General features: G+C 44.0%; 1 pseudogene; it reads right to left on the bottom strand.

The window, feature by feature from the left end:
• Positions 1-16335: 16335 nt before the first annotated feature.
• On the bottom strand, positions 16336-16453 carry LOC124617450 (annotated as a pseudogene).
• Positions 16454-18877: the final 2424 nt, after the last annotated feature.

Below are 18877 nucleotides of genomic sequence, written 5' to 3'. Positions count from 1 at the left end.
ATAATTTTTTAAACACTCTGTATTTTTCAACAGCACTTGATAATGGCCTAATGCCAAAATTGCAATAGTGTAATAAAAACTTATAACAGTCACTGGAGTAAAGATGATATCCTTCAAAAACCACTTTAATATGTTTTAATGGACTATTTTTAGATCTAGCAAGTAAGCTAAATTGCTATTTCATTACCGACTACTGGTGATATTTTATATCGACAAAACGAAACGAGTTTGGTGACATAAATATGTACTTTTTTGGTCGCACAGACGAATTCAAATTAGTCTTCGTAATTATACAAATTAGTTCGGCGGCTGTTATCAAACTTTCCCCTGGACAGTGGTTCGCCTTTCCGCGCACTGCATCGTACTGCACCAAACACCAGTCGCACGCCTGCAAGTTCCTTTATCGGCTAATACTGCACCTTTGACACGAACTGTCAATCGCTGTGAAATTTACCGTGAACCCATTTGTTTGTTTTGAAGAACAAGCATTTTGCAAGCACGAATAACCTCTTCATTTTACTACTGTCGTTTTAGCTGCGCGTGCTGCGAAGTGTTGACAGTTCTGCTATTGGTTGTTTAAGACGTACGAGCGGTGTAACAGACAGGCAACGCTCGCCCAAAATCTAGCTAGTCCTTTTTGAAGTGTTCATTCTCGGCCACTGGATTCTATTCTGGAAAGATTCAGTTTAGGATCCTTTGGATTCAGACACTTCATAGCATCAGCAACAAGCCGTCAGCTTGGTCACAGTGCGTCAAATCCCCTTCGTCTTTTTTGGCGGGGTGAAGGAAGTTAGTTTAGGTTAAATCTATTTTGGATATGAAGTAGGCTAGGTTTTAGCCTCCTAGAGTGGGATCGATCCTACGGCGCCTCTATGCTTGGACATGAGTGCTGCATTGCGGCTTTTGCTATCAAAAAGACACCGACTGCTTGTGAATGAGCTATAGCTGCATCGAAAAGAACGCGGCGAATATTGAACACTATGTCAGTTAACGGAACAATCAGACACGTTTTATGAATATATGAGATGACGGGAGAAACGTCCTGGTACATACTCGAGAGGGTTCATGGTGACCTTGAACAGCAAGATTACACACTGTTTTGCCATGCCTATGTCAGTTATTGACTACTTCGAGTGAAAGACAAGCGTCAAGTTTAGAGTAACATACCGTACTCTGAACACCTAAAGCACCGAAAAGTGTAAACACATAACACACTACATTTGCAAACCACTTAATGTAACAGCATCACCACCTTAATGACATACAAACGCAAGTAAGCAGAAATTATAAACTGTAAACAGCTAATACCCACCTACTGCATCACAGAAAAGATCCTTGGTCCATAGCACGCTAACACGACAGTGCTGGCGAGCCCCTGCAACACAGCTACTACTGGTAACCCTAGATGCTCGACCAGCCGAAAAACAGGCAACCGCAGGGAAACCGTACTGTACACAGCACGCAAACCAACCACACACACCCCCTACACTGTCTGTGAGCCGATCTATCACCGATCGCACACTAATGTGTAACGACCTTTAACTGTTGCAAGGACGCAACAACTGCAGCAAGCCCCGCAACGAGCTCCAGCAACGACAAAGGTAACGATGCACGATACCTCGCACTAACATAACCACACCTTGTATGCACTGTCGCAGATAGCAACCCGCTACTGACCTTACTACCTGTCCTACTGTCGCAGAGTTTTTTTCTCTTGGCGCTTGCCTTGGCACTTTTTTTCCTCTGCCCTTACAACCGCTACCCTTCGAACGCTTTCGTCCACTTTCTATCTCCTGATGGACCAGGTTAATGAGTAATCTTACCCACACGCATGGATAACATCACAGCCCGCATCCTGTGACTCCTGATTCAAAAACTAACATGTTATACGGAGGTGACAGCAGAACTTTTGGTTTGGTCACCACGTTGGTGTGGGCGTGGAGGGGCCCCATCCTATATAAAAGTAACTATGAGCAGAAGATATTCACACTTCTCACTTGAAAAAATTATTATTTGAGGTTATAATTTACGCCTAAAATTTCCGATAAAGATTTTGCCTCCTTGTAGTTTCCAGTAAACCTACGAATCCATCCACAGATTGCGAACTATAGATCATGATAGTTTTCATCGTCAGGACGCCACAAATTCATTCTTTCTCGATAATTTCTCACAGCAAATATTTCGTGTGTGAGAACATCGGTCGATTTCACCGAAAAAAACAAACTGACTTGAATTTCACCGACTGTCGTCGGAAGTCTCGGACGACGAGATCGGCCGCGCACGTAGTGGCATCCTGATTTGAAAAGTTGAGCGGAATCCACCGACATCGGTGGCACTGTGATCGCAGCCCAAGACTCTGATCTGAACAGGGTAAATGACTCGGTTAACAAATGAATATACTCCTCTTCCTGTCTCTTTAGTTATCGACGACTTGATCGTATCTCTTTCCTTTACCGGTTTGACAGTTCTCGATTTTCGCATCATCTGCGCATTTAAGCTTCGCAGCTTTAAAACTGATCACGCCTTAAATCATTGTAATTGTTACTGGCCGAGACTACAATTCTGAACATCCAACTGACTGCACTCATTACTAACCGCAGCACAGTATGGAAAGTGTCCCGGCGTTCTGTCACAAGGCACAGGAATTATTTCCCTTGACGTGTCATCAAGTTCGGTGCACACATGAACATGTGCACTTTGTGCGCATTGTGCCGGTAGGCCAGTCATACCCGTTAATCGATGTCGAGAGGTATGCGTTTAAGGATTTTGATGGACAAACAGCTTTACCATGGGATCATAACGGGGATTTTTGCACAGTCAATATAAAACATAATTTAGAACTACAGAAAGGAAACTTCAACAGCGATTCATGCATCTAAATACTAACGCCAGTGATAACTGCAGCGCCCAGAAAAAATGGCTACAGTGAATTCGGTTTGATGGTTCAAATGGTTCAAATGGCTCTGAGCACTATGGGACTCAACTTCTGAGGTCATCAGTCCCCTAGAACTTAGAACTACTTGAACCTAACTAACCTGAGGACATCACACACATCCGTGCCCGAGGCAGGATTCGAACCTGCGACCGTAGCGGTCTCGCGGTTCCAGACTGTAGCGCCTAGAACCGCACGGCCATTCCGGCCGGCATTCGGTTTGAGCGGTGTGTAAAACAGCGTATTAGCAACCATCGTAAATGGCTGTTTCTCATCCACTGCTAGCTGTGGGTCTCTTCCAGACTTCTCCCTACACTACGATCTTTAACATTTGCCCTGTTGTTTCTTTTTTTTCTTTCACGTAGTCAATCCATTACCTCGTCCTCTAGCTCCCTTCTTTTCTCTCACCAACCCAGAAAATTCCTTTGTCCCTCGCACATCATTTTGTCTCGCTATGTACACGACCCATCTTCGTTTCAGTTTCGTAACAGGCACTTCTACAGCCTCCTAACACCATGTTGAACCTCATTTGCCGGACGCAGTGCAGCAACTCGAAGTGGCTTGGACTCAGAAACTGTTGGAAGTCCCCTGCACAAATACTGGGCGATGCTGCCTCCGTAGCCGTCCAAGATTGCGAAAGTGTTGTCAGTGCAGGATTTTGTCCACAAACTGACCTCTTGTTTATGGACCATAAATGTTCGATAGGATTCATGTCGGGTGATCTGGATGGCCAAATCATTCGCTCGAATTCTCCAGAATGCTCTTCAAACCGATCGTGAACAACTGTGGCTCAGTGACATGGCGCATTTGTCGTTCATAAAAATTCCTTTGTTGTTTGGGAACATAAAATCCATAAATGGTTGTATATGGTCTCCGATTATTCCGACACAATCATTTCCAGTAAACGATCGGTCCAGCTGGGCCAGAGGATCCAGTCCACTCCATGTAGATGCAGCCCACACCATTATGGAACCATCGCCAGCTTCCACAGTGTCTTGTTGACAACTTAAGACCATGAGTTCGTGGTGGTTTCACCACACTGGAACCCTACCATTGGCTCATACCAGCCGAAATCAGGATTCATCCGACCAGATCATGGGTTTCCAGTCGTCTAGGATCCACTGGATATTGTCACGAGCTCAAGAGAGGCGCTGCAGGCAATGCCATGCTATTAGCAAAGGCATATGCGTCTGTTGTCTGCTGCCATAGCCCATTATCACCCACTTTCGCCGCACTCTCCTACCAAATACTTTCACTGTACGTCCCACATTGATTTCTGCGGTCATTTCAAGCAGTGTTGTTCGTCTGTTAGCACAGCTCTACGAAAACGCTGCTGCTCTCTGTCTTTAAGTGAAGCCTTCGGCCACTGCATAGTCCGTCATGAGAGGTAATACCCGAAATTTGGTATTCTCAGCACACTCTTGATGCTGCAGATCTCGAAATATTGATTTCCTTAACGATTTCCGAAATTAAATGAGTACTGGGACAACCTATGTGTCACTCCACATTGCATTGTTGCCAAATTTGTTCAAGATGGCGGATCCAAGAAGGCAGCGATACATGTGACAATGTTGCAGTGACATAATGGCGGGTAGTTCAAATTTTGGCGGGAAAATCGGTCAAGTGGGTTACCTCCACTAATCTAATCCCTCTCCCCACACCCCTTTCCCTCCCCCAGAAAATGGCGGGGAGTTCATATTTTGACAGGGAAAAAAGAACACTTGAGCTACCTGCACTAATCTAATAAAATAGCAGGAAAATAGGTCATTTGGGCTACCTCCACTAACCTAAGTCATCCGACCACTACCTGTTCCTTGGAATTGATGGGAAAAGGACTCAGCCTCTGCTGGGCTGCTGGATAGGATGGATGTAAGTCTTTATTTTGCATGCAGTATTTATTTAAACAATTTGAGTTGTCATAGGCAATAGCTCCATCCAGTGTGTTCATCATGAGGTCTGGAGTCCAACTGATATAGTACACAGTACTGCCACCAGAGGGTGCTGTCGTCCCATGGCAGTCTGGGGAAGAATTGCGGGAAAAGGACTGAGTCTTTGTCCAGCTGCTGGACAGAGGAACTAGTGCACTTTATTTATTTTGGAACAATTGATTTAGGGATGGGTCTCTCATAGTTTATTTATTACACTGATACAAAACACTCGCCCTGATGTGCTTGGGGTCGCAGTAAATAGCCTACAGACCTGCAAACTACTCGTAAATCACCGAAATAATGCAGTACACTGATGTGCAGACACATAAACAATTCGTAAATTGTCAAAATAATGCATTTATAACGGTCTGCAGACCCACTCACTAATTGTAAACTGTCGAAATAATGCATTTCACAGCCCACTGACCTACAAACTACTCGTAAACCATCGAAATAATGCATTGCACAATCTATAGACACAGAAACTACTCGTAAATCGTCAAAATAACGCTTGTAAAACGCTATGCAAACACGCACACTAATTATAAACTGTTGAAATAATGCATTGTAAAGCCTACAGACCAGCAAACTACTCTTAAAGTTCCGAAATACAGTATCCTGATGTACAGACGCGCAGACAACTCGTAAATTGTCAAAAGAATGCTTGTAAAATGCTATGCAGACGTGCTCACTAATTATAAACTGCTGAAATAATGCACTGCACAGCCCACAGACATGTTCACAAAATAATGCAACAGACACATGCACTACTTGTGAAATTGTCAAAAAATAATGCATGTATAACACTCTGCAAAGACGCTCACAATGCTTAAACAGCCGAAAATAATGCAGTGCACAAACACTCATCGCATGCAAAAATGCCTTCAAACTATTGTCAACTGCAACATATCAGTGAACTGTTCCCCACAGAGGTTCCAAGGCATGCATGCCAGGGTGGTGCGAGCACTTCAGTTCATCCAGCAGGGCGCCTCTGGGCTGCGCACATGTGTTTACCATTGCTGGCACGATGATGCATAGCCTCTGTACCCGTGGTCCAGCGAAGACCTAACTGCCGAGTGACTCACCATAGCAAGTGCAACTAAAAGATTCTCAATGTTGTACTGACATCACATGCATATGTAAATAAGAGCCAAGTCTTCCTCTGGATGTGCTATAGAAATCATTTGCAGTGCTCCCCACAATAACACAGGATGCATTGTTCCTAGTGATGCTAATGGGACAAGAGAGATCTGTCTAGCCACATACGTGTTTATCGTGGCTGATGCATAGCTTTTGTACCTGCAGTCCAACAAAGACCTAATTGCCAAGCTAGAGATTTCTGCGTAGCGACTCACCCGTGCAGCTAATGGGCTATCAGTGTTATACTGAGGTCTCATATCTATGTAAGTAACAGCCAAGTCTCCCTCTGGATGCACTATAGAAATCTTCTGCAATGCTTTCAGGAACTGTTATTGAAAATAGTCCAAGATGACACCGAATGCATTCTTCCTGATGCCCCTAATGGCAGAGCGGGTCCATCACATATCAGCCCCTCAAGGAAACCGTTAAGGAGTTTTCGTGATGTCTCAGCTTGTCTGCATGGAAATTCGTGCCCTAACAGGAGCCGTTTACGAAAACAGCCCAGAATAACACCGAATGCATTCTTGCTGAAGGTCCTAACGAGACATCCTGTGTTACCCTTCCTGGAAATCATGGAGTCCTGCTTTCAAGAAACATCTCCGAAACAGCAAACGTTCTCACCGCTATGTAGAGGCTCCCATGTCCCAGCACAAAGGAGGTCTTGTGAATGAATGGAGCATTCTGACTGGCTCTTACCGAATTTACCTGCCAAATTACTGACGCTGCCGGTGTGGAAGCACTGTCTGCCTTTTTGTTTCTCTAGGCGAGACTTTCAGTGGCAAAACTATTTGTACAGATTGCTATATTGCACTGACAGTCAAACCCCACAAAAGTGCCCCACAGATCGTCAAATACAGAAACACTCTTTCAATTACACTGCTCTGCAACTGAGGACGGAAGCTTGAATATTTCAGCATGAAACCGATCTCCATGTACCATACCAATGTAGTAAACATACAATTCGTATCCTGCGCCATACAAAATCGCCCCTTCTGCATAATGCATATACCTATCGACTGCCAGACACTTGTACACGTACCGCGAAGACATATAGCATAAGCACATGCACTGTATATCCTCCTCGCAGCACTAGATATTTCCTGGAAGTTGGGTGGTCATCTGCCACAGCCGACGGTCACAAGTCATCTGCCGTCACACACACTGAACTGACTGTCCGCACTGTTATACAAAGTCGGGGTCGGTTCCTCTCAGCACAAAGGAGTTACTGTTTCTTGCCCAGACCTTCTTGCTTGCTTGCTTGCTTTCCACACCCATCTCCAGAATAGCACCGAATGCATTCTTCCTGATGGTTCTAACGAGACATCCTGTATTACCACTCCTGGAAATCGTGAAGTCCTGCTTTCAACAAACATCTCCGAAATGGCAGACGTTCTCACCACTATGTAGTGGCTCCTATGTACCAGTATAACATATGTAATTTCACATGGTTCGCCAGAATATTGTACCATTTTCGCAATACTTCTCGATATAAAGCACATAGCAATACCGCTTGCATAGCAGTGTCGCTTGTGCAGTGTAATTTCAAAAATATAGACTGGAAATTATTTCTCTAGAAACCCGAAACTTTAATGGGGTGAAGCGTGCTGTAAACCACTGAGTAACTAGAAACTTTTCTTGCCTACAAAAGCCTTTATGTGAAAACTCGAAAAAAATAGAGGAAACATATTTCCACTCTCAAATACCGATGTCGGTGATATAACAGATTCTGAATCATTCTTATAATTTACAAAGTAAACCAAGGTGTTTCTCACGTCTATAGAACCAGCAAATGTGTCCTTCACCTGAAACTTACTGGCAGATAGGCAAAGGTCCCGAGTTCGAGTCTCGGTCGGGCACACAGTTTTAATCTGCCAGTAAGTTTGATATCAGCGCACACTTCGCTGCAGAGTGAAAATCTCATTCTGTCCTTCATCTGTCTTTCACCTGCTAGATGTACACAACACACACCACAATCGATGTTCTCTCAACCCAATAAAGACAGGAAATGCGCAGAAGCAGTCAACTAGACAATTTACATGGGAGAGAATAATGGTCCAGTGCAAGCACACGTCATTGTTGAATCTTCTCGAGTTTCCATGTGGAACACACACAATCATGAAGACTGTACAACACTTACTTGTATTAGTTCGCTATTCGGCCGTCTAGAAGACGACACAGTTAGGTCAGGTACATTCCTGCATCTCAACAGGACTTTCCATTTGGACAGCTCCTGCTGTTAGCCGGAAACGTGAATCATTCCTGCCACAAGCCACCACCGCCGCGCGTCACGCACCCTGAGACAGAACAGTCCTAGGAAATAGGCTACATATATATTTTATCACTGTACTTACAATTAAATATTACGATCGCGGTCTCAATTGGACGACATTCGACAATGAGTGAAGTATCGTTAATACACCCTGCTGACGGCTGTGGCTCTGGAAATAGAAATATCTGTACCATTCTTATGACTTGAGATACTTTTCCCTTTGCTTTCACAGTATTCTACGCCAAATCCATGCCTCGCTTACGACTGGACATAGTCATTTTCATTGCACATGTCAGAACACATGCACACATACTTTATAAGCCTGATGCTCAAGATGAACCTATCACACATCCCCTACTGCTATGTATAATACTTCGCCTGTAACTGATTGCTGCCAACACGAAACAATACTAGGCGAAAATCAGCGATCGGTGGATGTGGTTAATAAGTTTTTCTTGCAACTGGTACCACAGTGACTTAGAAAGAGAAACGTAACTGTCTTACAAGCTGCCAGATGTTAAAAACGCGATCGCAACAACTATGTTACTGTCACAGGCGGTCTTGGTTCTACAGGTGCTCACTAGTATCACTAACCATATCCATGTCAAAAACTATGAAAGCCTTGTAAATCGAGATATGGCATTATCTCTAAACGAAGTAGTTTTTCCAGACAAACACCGCAACACTGAATATAGACGGCGATCACTGGAGTGTATATTACCAGACCAACAGTGCCGTTACGTGTCGCCGACAGGTTTAAGCACATAATAAAATCATCAAATTTAGAAAGTGATTCGGCTAAGGAACATGGTATGAAGCCGGTATTTGCAACTACCTCGTGCTGCCATTATATATTTCTCCAATATTTATAATGCATTCTGCCACGATGCCATGTCAGAGGTTCTGCGATATGTCCACTGGGTAATAGGTGATGGTTGATTGAGAAGAATCACAAACAGTAAATGGTATGCTCATTGAGATCGTAAAAAATGTACACTAGCTTTTCAGATCTCTAGTACTATGCTTTCCAGTAGAAATGATGTCTGTGATTTGGAATCAAGTCTTTCCATTCAACCACATGCCTGCATTGGATCCTATGGAGAAGTATTCTAATGATTACAGCCACTAGTGAATCACATTTCTGGCATTCTCATATCTCGAAACGAGTCACCTTTTTCGAACCTATCTGCTACAGTAAAATTTTATATAGTCCCTATGCATCTTGCAACTGCCACTCACTCAGACTCTGCACTGCCACCCTGCAGCCTTGTGCATGTGATAGTTCCAATTTAAGTCAGAACTGAGCAGACGTTGGAGTGAGCTATATCTACCACATTCTGAAGCCCATGTGACCCGAGTTAGTGCGACAGGACCGTGTATTGACCATTTGATGGAAATGTGAACGTGTTGTCGTAGCTATGCCAATAGCATATGATGTGTAAGATCAGTGCCAAAGGAAACCCGCTCCTGCAACTTAAGGTAGTATAAAGACAGTACGAGCAGTTACGGTGGTGTTTCACATCAGGAAAATTAGGAAGACTCAACATCATACAGGTACTGCAGACCGAAGCAGATCCACACCCCTCAGGGTCCATTCACGTCTATCACCCCAACATTCTATCATCGTTATTTCATACTACCAAACAGAGAAAAATTACGAACTATAAAAGCTCTGCTCTATTCATCCGGTACAGAACTCGACAACATTTTTAGCACATCTCTCTCTTCCCATACATTGAAAACAAATTCCGTATGCATGCTGGAATCGAGCGCATGTAACGATCCTATTAAATATACAGGTATTGATCCACTGGAGCAGGTGGCCAGTAATCGAAGTTGCTTGCTCAGATATGTGTAAAGTATCAACGACCATACTGTAGGAAGATGACCAAATTCCGCAGATTGTACTATCAGTCGCATGAGAGGCTCCCTATGACACTGTGTCGTTGTTTCTTCTTCTGCTGTAATACGCTTTTTACACAGCCATACTTTTTTTTTTACCGCAATGACTTCGAGATCTGTGTCAGGTTCTAAACTGACATTAGCACGTTGTAATCCATTGCCTGGCCGCAGCTCGTGGTCGTGCGGTAGCGTTATCGCTTCCCGCGCCCGGGTTCCCGGGTTCGATTCCCGGCGGGGTCAGGGATTTTCTCTGCCTCGTGATGCCTGGGTGTTGTGTGATGTCCTTAGGTTAGTTAGGTTTAAGTAGTTCTAAGTTCTAGGGGACTGATGACCATAGATGTTAAGTCCCATAGTGCTCGGAGCCATTTGAACCATTTAATCCATTGCCTCTCACAGAAAACTAGACATCGCACAGTGTAAATCATGTTGTTGCTGTTGCTACCACAACACACACTGGATGATTTTAAATAAAAGACAGTCATAACATAAGGAAACTGGAAGAGTTTTGCGGTGTTGAGGAAGTTTCCAAACTGCTAACTGAAGGTGATTGACGACCTTTACATATAAACTCATCTGTCACAGCAATAGAACAGCTGTTAACTCTGTGTTCCATTTCGATTGATTCCTCATATTGCAGTCATGTACGTGATCACTGTTTCGGTGCTAGCCACCCCGAGAAGGTGTTGCCCTTCCACCAAGACTCTTCCTCCATCTCAAACAAGTGATGTCAGTCAATCAATATGTGGCAATCAACTGCATACCAGTGAACGGATGGGATAGAAAAGATGTCGTTGATGTACTGTAATAATAAGCCTCACAGTTGATACTGCGAACAATTTTAGCAATTTTACAGTAATTTTAACACCGACCAATGATGTGATAGCATGCTTCTCAAATTCAGTATCGTCGCTAAACCGCCCCTTTTCTACTTTGCGAGTACCATTGCAAATGTAGATAGATGACTGTACAGTATATCCATTCATTGTTAATTCTCGAACATATACATCATCAAAATATACCCGACAGCGATGTACATATTTCTAGCACCTCGAGCATAGTGCATAATTTACGATCAATCTCTATGCGAATGAGAGTCACAGGGCATTCTCGCAGTCTTAGGATAGAGTTAGAGACTGAAAGATCCCTTTACACTGTCTTTGACCAACCCGCCCTGCAGCACCGTTACTGATTTAATCTGCAGCTGACCAGGAGTAGACCACTACATTCCACATCTCGTGAACGAGTGGAGCTTGCTGAGTCCACGCCCATCCAGGTGCACAAGATTTCTCCAGATCCGCGATGTCGAGGAGGTAGCACCTCTTATCGGTGTACAGTAGTAGATTTGAAAGTGTTGTGATGTAATAGCAGGTGGTTAAGAAGAACAAGAAACATGTGGTTTTTATGCATGATGGAGCTCCAGACGGATGGAGTTCGAAGCATTTTACATAAATCAACTACACTATCAATTTTAGTGTCTGGGGTCAGTACCAGGAGAGTATTGGTAAGAGAGAACATAAACACACGCACTCTTAAGGCTACACGGTTCTGCACTTAAAACAGGATATAATGTTAGATCTCATCAGTTTCCGACCTGTTAGTCATGTGGAATGCAGCGCTTTTAATATTCCAATGTAAGAAATATATTTCCGGCGCATGACATGCATCTTCTTGCAGGTTTCTCTACGATAAACTACGGTAAAATAAAATAAAAACTACTTCCTCGAAAGATCGATTCTCTGTGATACACAATATAGCTTTCCAGAGATGTATGGCGTCCACTGTTCGCATCTTATCATGGTTCAGAAATTACAGCCCCTTATAAAATGATCTTTAGTAAAGGAGAATACGTCTTTCAAAGAACGGCGTTCGACATGTGAAATTACACGTCATGCTGCCACTAACTCTGTAATCAGAACATCTGTCAAGCAGCTGTATACACGGGGATTGCAGTGCCTTACAAACACCTATCGCTAACTTAGAATAATTTTAGTTATGAAACTTACTCTTGATTTTATACCCAAGATGCGACAGGGGTATGGGGTACATGTCATAAATCTTCGTTTGTTTAGAGAAATGTGTCGCAACAGGATGGTCAGGTTTCATCACACATGAGATAGAAGTCCTCTGATGACCGAAAAGTTTGCTGTTAATGATCACAAGCACACAGTGCTCTAAGTCGCACATAGAACACATGGTTGTATACGAGTCGAATCCAAGCTGTGTCACACAACTGATGCATACTGACAGAACAACGGAAAAAATGGCCAAATGACCTGTAGAAACATCTCCCTCCCTCGCCAGAATGCATCAACAGTCCACCATTAAACTGTACCTCGTTACAGCTCCATCTCAACCGATCACTCCATCCACTCTCGGTTATCCTTTAATGCAGATGCATGTAAGTTTAGAGACAGATGGTTCTCTGTTTTACTGGAAAGCGTCAAATACTGTAGTCAACACATGTGTATGACAATTAGCTCAATAGACATACAGTAGAATGCAGCATCGATGAAAATAAAATTATAGTTTACCTGGTTCCCAATGCTTAAATGTCAACGTTTTCTCGTTTTCCTCTTGCTGTCACATACTCGTTCCCTAGTACAAGAATTCTTCTGCACCAGCGAGAAGACACGCAAGTACATCCTCAATTTCCCCGCTTTTCGGTGTATTTTTGCTCAAGTCATTTTTCGTAACTTTATCGATTTTATGTCATTTCTGTCCATGCGACCATAACATCATGTCTCGTTCCGTGTTCTAAAATTGCTGGTAAACGTGGTACAGCTGCCAACACCTAGTGTAAATGTACTGTTTTTCTGGTCGAATGGCGTAGAATAGCACTGTACTCGAATGCATCCAGCCACCTCCAGCCACACACTCTACACTTGCAGCGCGCATGTGCACCCGGGACCCACGGTAGACCTGAGTTAGTGTTCGAGTGTGGATCCGAAGCCTGTTATATCCAGAGCGATGTTGGAATGCGGATCCACAATATGCCACATCCGGGATAGGGTCTGAAGGTGGATCCACCACGCATAATGTACGGAATGATGTTGGGATGCGGATCCACAATATACCACATCTGAGTTAATGTTCGAGTGTGGATCTGCCACACAATTATACGTCCAGAGCGATGTTCAGAGGCGTATCCACCACACATTACATCTGGGATAGGGTTCGCAGGTGGACCAACCGCACGTTACGCAGAGTGCCGTTGGAAGTGGTCGCCGTGGGGTATGACGGAAGTGGGAGATGCTCTGTTGTCATCTGATTTTAAGTGACCAATGACTGAACTGCAGCAGACGATGTGTGTTGTAGCCCTGAATTTAAACTCGTGTGCTAACCTAAGCACATCCTTGTAATGTGCAACGCATCCAAAAAAACGTGATCAATAATCTGCAGCCACTTTACCCGTGGCTTTTAATACTAACCTCTGAGCGCAAACTGAAGACAGAAAATTTTCACAATATACTTATTGGCATAGCTATCTTCTGCAGCAAAATTTCAGTATTAGCAGTGAAACCAAATTGTAATTACTCATTGTCGTTGATTATTATCCTCACACTAGCTACACGTGGTGCCATATTACCAACTGATGAGCTGTCCTGGTTGGCATTTGGTTGCAGATTATAGACGACACAAGCAGATTCCAAACGAAAAAAGAATGATAGGAAGAAAAATAAGAGTAGACAAGAAAGTAAATACAATGATGAAAATGAGGGGGCGAAGTATTAGAACTTTAAAAAAAATTATATTTGCACCAATAAACTGAATAAACATGGTAATCAAAGTATTTTGATTATATTTAGAAAAACAAAAAAATTTGCTGCATTTGACGAGATTTGAACCTTCTATCTTCTACATATCAATGTTGATACGCTAAACACTACGTTTAGGCCACTACACTGCAAATGGACATCATATTTTTGACTCTGGTGTCCCTGCTGCAATGATTAATTGACAGCCTTCAAAAACAGGGCTTCACCCAACGTCGTGCGAAGCATATCTAATGCAAGTCGTTCTCTGTGATAAAATAATAACTGTATAAATGACTATGAATCGCGTCTCGTGCGGAAGGATCCAGTAGTGTTTGGTTAGTGCTGTGTTTGAAAGGTGTGTACCTCGTTAGCATCGTTGTATGTACGTGTGTGCGTGTTGCTTTTGATGTGGTTATCATATGTGATGAAATACGAAATAAAAAGGGCAGGCTCAGGATTCGGCATCCGAATGCATCATCATCAACAACAAAAAAGCCGGACAAGGAAATGGAAGTGAACTAATTGATGTGACAGTCTGGCTACGGCGACTGGTTCGGGCGTGACGTTGAGCGCTCTGATTGGAGGAAACCAGCTACAACGCGTGAAGTGTCAACTACTAAGTAATTTTAATTGAACTATAGGCATCTTTACGTGCTCACTGCATGCTCAGAACTGACAGACACTGTCCTGCACATCAGTGCAAAGCTTCATTGAATTTTCGCTATGGTTTCCATTTCACAGCCGATCGGACCGTAATAATCGAGTAGCCCTCGTATAAGTACAAATTACACTCTTAGGAATGAAAAAAGATAAAAAGTATTTTAATGCAAAGATAAGCCAAAAAGTGATAACGACCTGATTAATAGTGTATTGCTAATACAGTAGCGATTATCCGTGGCATGGATTCGACAGATCCCTTGAAGGTTTCTGGAGGTATGAGGCGCCAGATGTCTACGTACAGATCACGCAAATCCCGTAAGTTACAGGGCACTGGTTTGTGGGAGTGGGCTGGTGCCTTATAGCATCCCAGACGTGTTCCATCGGGTTCACATCACGTGAATTTGGTGGCCAAGGCATCAACGCGATTCCGGTCTTGTGAGACGGACTGTTATCTTGCTGGAATGTGCCATTGACGTCAGATAAGACGACAAGCCTGAAGGGCTTGAGGTAATCTGTAATAATGTTGCCGTACTCTGCAGCTGTCGTGGTGCCTTCGATTACTACCGTAGATCCAATGGAAGCCCAGCTGAATGACCCAATGGCATAGTAAAACCGTCCCACACCGTCCTGTGTCAGTGGCGCAGTGCATGTTTCACCTGGATGAGGGCTTGTGCAGACACGACCATCGACCTGGTCCAACAAGAAACGTGATTCACCCGACCAGGTGACGCATATCCATTGATCAATGGTTCTATATCCATTATCTCGTGCCCAATGCAACCGGAGCTGACAGTGTCGATGGGTCAACACGGAAACACACAAGGGCCGTCTGGTTCGGAGCCCTATGTCCAACAATGAGCATTAAACTTGCAAGTAGGACTGCTGAAATTTTTTTTAAAAAATCGGGATTCCGATATATCAGAAATTTAAAACGTATCACTTTGGTCTTCGACACATCGAAAAATTTGTTGGTATGCTGGATATATAGGCGGAGAAATATCTATGTACGGGCCAAAAACAAATATATGGTGCACATTGTAAATAGACTGCCAGTTTTAGTATTTCAGCACTGATTTATTATAAGAAATTCTGTACATCAACAAGCTAGAAGCATGCTTATCCCCCTTAGAGGAAGAACTGAAAGGAAAACGATGCACTTCATGCTCGGCGATAGCTACTTTGCTAACAATGGTAACTGCATCTAAGTGGCGCAATAATGGGTGTCTGATGGGTACGTCGTTCGGATTTGTTTGTAACACTTCATGTCGACTTCCCTGTTTTTTTCATTTCTGCAAATACCAGCGAACTAGCAGTCGTAGTGTCAAAATTGTGTGATGAAGGTAAACGTTGCAGTTTCTGCTGCTAGCACCGAGCACCGGTATTTGCCCTCACATGTCTCCACCCAGCGCAAAGACCAGTCTTGTCATTTAGATTTTTGTTGATCGGTTTCAGAAACTGTTTTTGAATAACACCGATGTGAAGAAATTGCTCGCTAGTTACGCTAAAAATTGTTTTTTTTTTTTAACGCAACTGGTGTACAATTTCTTCACACTCCGTCGTCAGGCCACGAGTGGCCTACCGGGACCATCCGACCGCCGTGTCATCCTCAGTGGAGGATGCGGATAGGAGGGGCGTGGGGTCAGCACACCGCTCTCCCGGTCGTTACGATGGTATTCTTGACCGAAGCCGCTACTATTCGGTCGAGTAGCTCCTCAATTGGCATCACGAGGCTGAGTGCACCGCGAAAAATGGCAACAGCGCATGGTGGTCTGGATGGTCTCCCATTCAAGTGCCGACCACGCCCGACAGCGCTTAACTTCGGTGATCCCACGGGAACCGGTGTATCCACTGCGGCAAGGCCGTTGTCGTACAACTTCTTCACATCGGAAATTTTGTTATTACATTCACCCCCCCCCCCCCCCCCCCCCCCAGTGCAATCGGACATCTTCTTGCTTCACACAGTCAATGAGAAAGATTGGACGTGATGAAAGCTGAAAAGTAATGACTCTTCCACCCAGTGAAAGTAATATAATCTACCACAGTTTCAAGAGAACAGTTTTCAATTATTTACTGAAAACTGCGAAAAAAATATAATATCAAAGAAAAATATCGGCTATTTCGAAATCGATATTTTGGTTGAAAAAAATACCGCCGATATGTATTGATATATTTTGGAATAATATCGATACATCGATATTTTATCAACAGCCCTACTTGGGAGTACACAGCATTGTACTGTGGCCATCACATCTGCCACAGATCGTCGCATTACTTATTCTACGGAGTGGGCAAGGCTCTAACCCCTACATTCAGTGATGAGGCGTGGATGTCCTACAGCAACTCGCCAACTGGTGGTTTCATCAACCTTCAACCTTGTTCCATAGATAGTAACGACAGAAGCACGCAGACTGCTTGTATAAATCCCATAGCGCATCCCTGCAATTCCACCAGGAGGCATTCATCTCGTGGTGGTGACTGGTCATGTTTTGTTTTCTTTATTTATATATTTTTTAACCTGATCTGATGAGGACCATCGAGCCCTCTACTATATCGGACCAGGGTTTCACACATGAAGTAATTTTTTACGACACAGTTACCTAAGAAATAACAATTTTGATATGACAGATGGTATTAAAATGCACATTTCTCTTGGCGGGACATCCACAACTGTTATTCATCCTCAACGATAAAATCCGCTACAGTTGAAAAAACTATTTCTTTCTAAAAGGGAAAGCACAGCCCGGTATAACTGAGGTTAAAATACTCGTAGGTTAAACATATAATAGGTTTAACATATTTTAACCTCAGTTATGCATCCAGTGTGGACTTACATTTTAATATGCATCTTAAGATGGGACAGGTGTTTCATTTAAGAAAGAGAAAAAACTACCAGCACGTGTCCTGGTTGACTACGCAGGGTCGTAGCCTATCGCGACTGTGGTTTAGCGTTCACAAATATCGCTGCTCAGGTTTGTCGGGAACTCACGACTCTCATACGAAAATGCAATCAGTGAGTTCAGGAGCGCCAAATTCATCATCATGCGGGATCTCACATGGCCCTAAGAGACTAGCGCCCGAGAGGGCAGACATTACTCTGACCTTCAGGATCGTAAAGCAACACCACGTACGTAGAGTCAAAAAATGGGCCTGCTCGCAGTAAGACACACAGACAGTGCCATGAGAACGAAGTCTTCCGCGACGGCAGTGTTGTATAAAACATTCTCGGAATTCTTACCATGTCAGTTCAGGGTGAAACCTGGAGCTTTCGACGATTTCCACCGTCTTTGTCAGGAGCAACTGACTGTCAAAATTGCTGCTATGGTAGCCTTATATAGCTCAAAGACGGCTTCTGATTGGTCGGTGAGCCGTGCTGCGGCTCGTGTTGGTGCCGTTTGTAGGTTTCCGCCCTCTATTGGAGGCCAGACGGTATCGTTTAGTTGGCATGATTGCGGTTGTTTGTCTTCTTCTCTTGTTGACTGGCGCCACTCGGATTCGCAAACGTTGCCTGTCCGCTAGTGGAAGCAACTGTGGTTATCGATATGTAGTAGCTGTTGCCCTATCTTTGGGGCGACGTCGTTGTTTTTCCGAGTCGTGTGAGTGGCCCAGTTCGGTTGGGGACTCAGGATGAGCCAGGTCCTCGCAGTGCCAGAACACTCCAGGACAGCTGGCAGCGCGCATGAACTGCCGGATGGAAGGGCTGTGGTCATGAGGGTGCACGACCTCGTCGTAAACCGGATCCAGCAAACTTTAAGAAGAGTGGATTTCAATCCAAATAGTGAAACCTCCACTATTGTGACATCTCGCGATTCTCCAGTGACTTGGGTTCGTGTTGCTGGTCGTAGTGTCGCCGAGGTGAAGAGCAGCGAGTCGAGTGCTTGGGGAAGGCGGATCTGGTTAGCTTTCCTCGACTTCTTGTTACTATTTAATGCGTTCAAATGGTTACGATTTGTTAAGTTCAACTAGCGGTAAATTTTTTTGCCTGGTGACCGCTAACATCCCAGATACCTGCCCTGGGGGTTAGTGTATGTAAGCGCAGTGTACGTTTCCTCGCCTTGCCGTTGCTGTCCGGTAAGGCGTGTAGTTTTGACAGCTTTCTTGTTTGTATGCCGGTTGGTGATTCTTCTACTCTGGTGGTAGTGATTCCCTTCTCGTTCCGAGCGCTCAAAACACAGTATTCTGGGGATGCAGTGCAGACCGCCGGTTCCGGCTTTGGCGTATTGTTCCATCGTTGCATTTGGTTTATCGGACGTCAGGTAGCTTCAGCAAGATTATCATTAGTCATTCGTTAGAC

This window comes from Schistocerca americana, chromosome 5 (genome assembly GCF_021461395.2).
Source record: "Schistocerca americana isolate TAMUIC-IGC-003095 chromosome 5, iqSchAmer2.1, whole genome shotgun sequence".
Lineage (NCBI taxonomy): Eukaryota > Metazoa > Arthropoda > Insecta > Orthoptera > Acrididae > Schistocerca > Schistocerca americana.
The sequence above is the reverse complement of the archived record's forward strand: the minus strand, read 5'-3'. Positions and strand labels throughout refer to the sequence as shown.